This window comes from Hevea brasiliensis, chromosome 9, assembly GCF_030052815.1.
Source record: "Hevea brasiliensis isolate MT/VB/25A 57/8 chromosome 9, ASM3005281v1, whole genome shotgun sequence".
Taxonomy (NCBI): domain Eukaryota; kingdom Viridiplantae; phylum Streptophyta; class Magnoliopsida; order Malpighiales; family Euphorbiaceae; genus Hevea; species Hevea brasiliensis.
The window spans coordinates 61,877,527-61,883,199 of record NC_079501.1 but is presented as its reverse complement, the minus strand read 5'-3'; the positions used below and the strand labels follow the sequence as shown (position 1 = coordinate 61,883,199).

Sequence of the window (5,673 nt, the reverse complement as noted above, 5' to 3'; positions counted from 1 at the left end):
TCAACATCAAAGTGCCGTCCATTTTACAATTTCCCATCCAAGTGCATAAATCACCACATAAACATGAAATAATTCACTAGGTTACTAATTCATCATGATCAACACCATTTCTCATCAATTATATGCACAAATATCTCATCAAAAACGTGACTCATGGCTGTCCAAAATGAAAACAACAATAACCCTTCAAACTCAAAATTTTCTTTCACCAAACTAACACCCATAACATGAACATAAACTTTAACAAAGAAATTCTCAAAAATGCAAACTTACCTTTAATTGTAACTTGCTAAACCTTCATCAAACTTCTCAAAATTAGTATCAATATCTTCCTTGTGATGTGTAGACAAAGTTTAATGAAGAACACTAAGAGGTTGGAGTTGAAAATGGAGAGTTAAGAAAGCTTGCATGAAAAATGGCTATGGAGTTTCCTTCACTCTTCAATTCGGCAATTTGAATGCAAATGAGGAAGATGACTTATTCAGCTGCATTTTAAGTGTACACATGTCCCACTATGTATTTAATTAATCCCCTTAGTGGTCCACTTAGTACTTAATCATATAATAAAGTAATTATTCATTTATTCCACATTTAACCCATAATTTCCACTATTTATTTTAGGTACCACCAATTTAATTTTTCATTTTATTTTCTAAGTGTAATACTATTTATTTTTAATGGACATTTAGGTCAAAAGACACTTCGGGATGTCAAATGACCATAATGCCCTGCTCGGGTGGCATTCTGATTTTTCAGTATACCGGGTTTTGTCTGCTTTTTCGATTTCTCACTTTTCTTTGTACTAATTATTTAATTTTTCTTTGATATTTCTAATGATATTTATTCTTCAACAAGGGTCTATTTATGTCCCAAAAATGTTTTCCGTGGTTCCGATCGCAGTCAGTACCAACGGTCCACGCCGTGACTTCCAGTCTGATCACCCATCGTTAGGTTTCCACTGCTTAACTTGATCACATTTCTTTGTAATCATTTTTCCTTTGTTTTTCTTGTACTTTCTTTTCTTTTATTTCATTATTTTATGTCTCCTCACTCATTGAAGTGTGGTTCTAGGCATCCTAGTGTCCGGACAACATCGGTCACCGGAGCAAACAGAACGCACTACCGAACTTAGGGGTGTTACAATTCTCCCCCCCTTAAATAAATTTCGTCCACGAAATTTTACCCAGTAATCATCTTACAATAGTCATACGTTTATTTTCTCCTTTCTATATGATCGTAAGACTTTTAACAATCTAATACAATGTTTACTTTGTTTGGATAACACCAATCTCCTCTTACTATTATGTTGTCTAATATTTCAGCTCACGTTCCTTCTTGAATGACCCTTGAGGTCATATTAGAATCATTCATCAGGCATTGGTCCTCTGACCATTCTAGTCCATAGTCTTCCTCACATTCGGAATATTTCTTTGTTACATATGAATCAACTGTTCAAGTCTCTACTTCCATAACTCTTGTTATCTGACCAAGGTCTATAACTTACTTCCTTTTGTACTGAACTATAACCTTTCGATATTTTAACTTTTGAGTTTTAGATCCCTAAGTAGGATTTTCAAACTTATTTCTAACAATTAAATTCTGTCCTGGCATAACTATGCCAAAACAGATGCCGTTGGCAACTATTCTCATCTAGGTGTACTATCGGTTAGTACGTAGCTCTACACAATAATCTCAAGTTAGTACTGTAATCTGCAGCTTACAGTATAAACATCAAGAACATTGCATAGTTACTACGATACATCCCAATAGATCAAACTTTGTTATCTTTTATTCTTTTTGAATTCACTGATATTCGAATCTTATTCTGATTACAATATCCATTAGCAATTTCTAACAGTAACCTCCTTGCCCTTATCAAGAGCAATTCCATTACTGCATCTTACTTTTACGTCCTCTTGCCTTACATTAAGTAGGCTCACTAATTAGCTTTATAATTTATGGTGTGTTAGAAAATACTTTTCGCCGATAAACTCTTTCAAAACTAATTTCACTTATTATCACAATCCTTATCTTAAGGGCTAATCACTAATGCGTCAAAATTTATTCCTCTGTAAACGAATAACAACAGAACATATAGTTCTAACACTAATGTAAAAATATGAAAATTCCAGGTCAAACAATACATATATATATCTCAGTTGCTAATTGAGAAAGTACCAGCAATGATGTCAAAAGTCTCAGTCTCTTTTCTGTCGTATAGCGTATACTCTCGTTGAAGCATCACCCTGTTTTGGCTGATTCACAGTAGTCTGACTTCTAGGTGTACTACCCCTACCTCTACCTTTGCCTCTACTAACTGATGGTGAACTCTTTGGGGTAGAAACTTGGGTTGATCCCTTTGGTGTAGTAAATGATCCAGAACGACCTGGATTTACACAATCCTTAGCAAAATGACCAGTCTCTCCACAATTAAAGCATGCTCCTACGGCTCTATAACATACCCCACTATGTGGTTTACCACAAGTTTCACAAAGTCGATCTGACAGCGCATTTCTGGGTTTCTGTTGAGTTGGCTGATCGGATCGAGGTGGTTTCTGTCCAAAAGATCTATCTCTACCGGACTTCTTACTATCTCTGTCGTATCCCCCAAAGTTTTTCCTCTTTCCAGTAGGACCACTAGAACTCTGTTCTGCTGACTTTCCCTCTTTTTCTGCCTTATCTGATTTCTTTTTCTCAAGAGCCGCTTCAGATTCAATTCTTTCTAATTCTAGTGCTTGAGAAATAAGTTCAGAGAAGTTGTTATGTTTGAATCCGACCACTTGTAATCTGATACTAGGCTTCAAGCCGGTTTCAAACCTCTTACATCTCTCCCTGCTGGTAGAAAGTAGACTTACTGCATAATGGCTTAGGCGGGAGAATTCCCTTTCATACTCAGCCACTGATCTGCCCCCCTGTTTCAGACTTAGGAATTCTTGCAGCTTCTGGTCTACATAAGCATCAGGGACATATTTTTGCCTGAATTCCCTGAGGAAGTCATTCCATGTTAGCACTGCAGGTTCTATCAGACTGTGGGGGATGGTTTTCCACCAGTCATAAGCATCCCCCTGTAGCAAAGATACTGAGTACTCAAATCTAAGCTCCTCTGTGCAATGCAGTTTCTTGAATACCCTATCCATCCTCTCTAACCATTGTTCTGCCTCTAGAGGATCTACTGTCCCCTTGAACTCTGTAGCCCCATACTTCATCAATTTGTCATATTGTCTAGCAGAAGACTGTGGTTGTACCACCGGTGTCTGTATTGGGACTTGAGTAGGCACATTACCATCCATTTGTTGGAACATTGCACGTCTCACGAGCGAATCGAGCAGAACTGCGATGCTCGCAGTGGGTGCTCTCAACCACCGACATTATGTAGGCATGGGGCATCCTTGCACCTCGGCCTCAATAGATTGATCGACAGAACGATCACCCTCTTCCATAGTCAATGCGAGGATTTTAGATCTCCTAAACCAATAACACAAGGAGATTTCCTCCCGTTAGTGCATATTTATAATGTAATGTACTGTATGTATCAAACAATGATATTGAGCAGTTGTACTGTGAAGAAAGAATATTCAAATGACAGGTGAAAACAAAATTTAAAAACTTTGCTCTGATACCACTAAAACATGTCACACCCTACCCCTCTGTAAGGCATAACATGATCCCGTAGTATACCTAATGAATTACCAACTCCGTCTACTGATAATCCATTAAATACACTACAAGGGATTTTAAAAACTTTTCTTACTTCTTTTACAGTGGTGAGCACTATTTACAGGTGTGAAAGACTTTGGTGAACTGAAGTGAAACAACTAACTCATTTGATTTATTTGGAATATCTGTAAAAATTTTGGCAAGGTGCCATTTGTATTTTGGACAAAACAGTTCTTCAGAAAACCTGTAAAAAGCACTTCAATATATTTTCAAATCTCAACTCCAACATTTTTATCAACACAACACATTTCTCAAGTCAAATCCACAGTGATTTTCAAAGACTAAGATACAAAGATATAACACAATTTTTACAAGCCAAATAACTCATAATTATTTTACAACTTTACTGTACAACTTAAATTTACAACTGCTCAAAACCAAGAACAAAATATACATACAGTGAATATACATTACAGTACAAAATGCCACATGTGGTATACTCACTATACCCAAAAATCTCTCGCTGGCGATACTAGCAGCCTAGCCTGCTGCCCTGTCTGTCTCTCTACCTGCGACAGCAATAAAAAGCTATCGCTGAGACAATGTCTCATTGGTGCACAACATTTACCAAATACAAATTTTAAATCACAATTCATAAATCATATCAATAGTGGATACTTAAAACCATAGTTAAATTCAAGACAATAAATGTCAACAAGAATTTAAACTCCATTTGTTAATATCACAATAATTTTCAATAAGTCAGATCATGGTTGAATTCAATAGACAGTATATGTCAATAAGAGTTTAAATCAATTTCACAATCTCACAATACATAATAACACAATTCGATCAAATAACTGAAGAATACAGTGTTGCCAATCTATAACACAATTTAGGCCATGACACAATTTTTCCATATATGCCGTGTTGTACACCACGACAAGACATGCTCACCCCAATAATCGAAATCAATGAGGGAGGAAGCTAGCTATATAATGAGAACTCATCCATACTCACCTCGGTGGGAAGTCAAAGAGTGAGGAACATAATCATACTCACCCCAGACTAATAAGTCAAAGAGGGAGGAATAATCACACTCACCCCATTAATGGAGGAGGAACATATTATCAGTGTCATGCCAATTGTGAGTCAAAACAATTCCAAACATTTTATTCAAATGATCCGTAAGAATCCAATAAATTTCCAAAGTTATAATTTCATTCACAAAATGGCAACACAATTCGTAATTCACTTCAATTTCCACAAAAACCATTTACATTGCTTTTCAATCAATAAGTATCCATCAAATACCATTCAAACAATTTTTCACTTTTTCAAACAATTCACAATGTTTTTCAATCAATAAGTGTCCACCAAACACATTTCCACAATTTAAAACAATGATATGCAAATAGTCAATATTTATTTCCATTGAAAATAATTCAAAAGAAACAGTTGTTGTGCACAAACCTCTGATGACTGTCCCCCTGATCTGGACTCAGTGTTTCCTTCCCTTTTCCTGAGTCTTTGGTAACTGAGAAACACAATTTGAAGTGTTTCAGGACTAATTTAAATCGCTCTATCGATGGTGTTTGGTAAATAATGCATTGAACTCAATTATTCACTTAATCACCTAATATACCGACTCGCTATGCTTTTAGGTAAATTAGGTTTTAGTGTCGTTAATATGTCACATTTGATAGGGTTTTAGGTTTGGTATGTTTTACCAAAGTCATTTCCTTGCTCAGTGCATTTTAATGCAAATTGCTGGATTCCAGGACACTGGTTTGACCTAACCGGACGATCTAGTTCCCTCGGTTTTCGGGTCTCGGTCGAAACTACAAACTTGTAGATTTAGGTCTTATGGACCGCGGTGCAAAATTTCAGGTCAATCCGAGTTAAGTAGACCGAGTTATGGTCATTACACTCTTGCTGGTCAAATGGTACCATTTTAGGTCAATTTTAGGTCAAATTGGTCAATTCTGGTTCGGCCAGTTTTTGGACCCGAACTTG

The 5,673-nt window shown here is 36.4% G+C and overlaps 1 long non-coding RNA gene across 1 annotated transcript; it reads right to left on the bottom strand.

The window, feature by feature from the left end:
- Window positions 1-4,037: 4,037 nt before the first annotated feature.
- Window positions 4,038-5,196, bottom strand: LOC131183416 (uncharacterized). Its single transcript, XR_009151503.1, has 2 exons — window positions 5,131-5,196; window positions 4,038-4,226 (listed from the first exon to the last, which is right to left on the bottom strand). It is a non-coding gene; the product is annotated as an uncharacterized LOC131183416 (long non-coding RNA).
- Window positions 5,197-5,673: the final 477 nt, after the last annotated feature.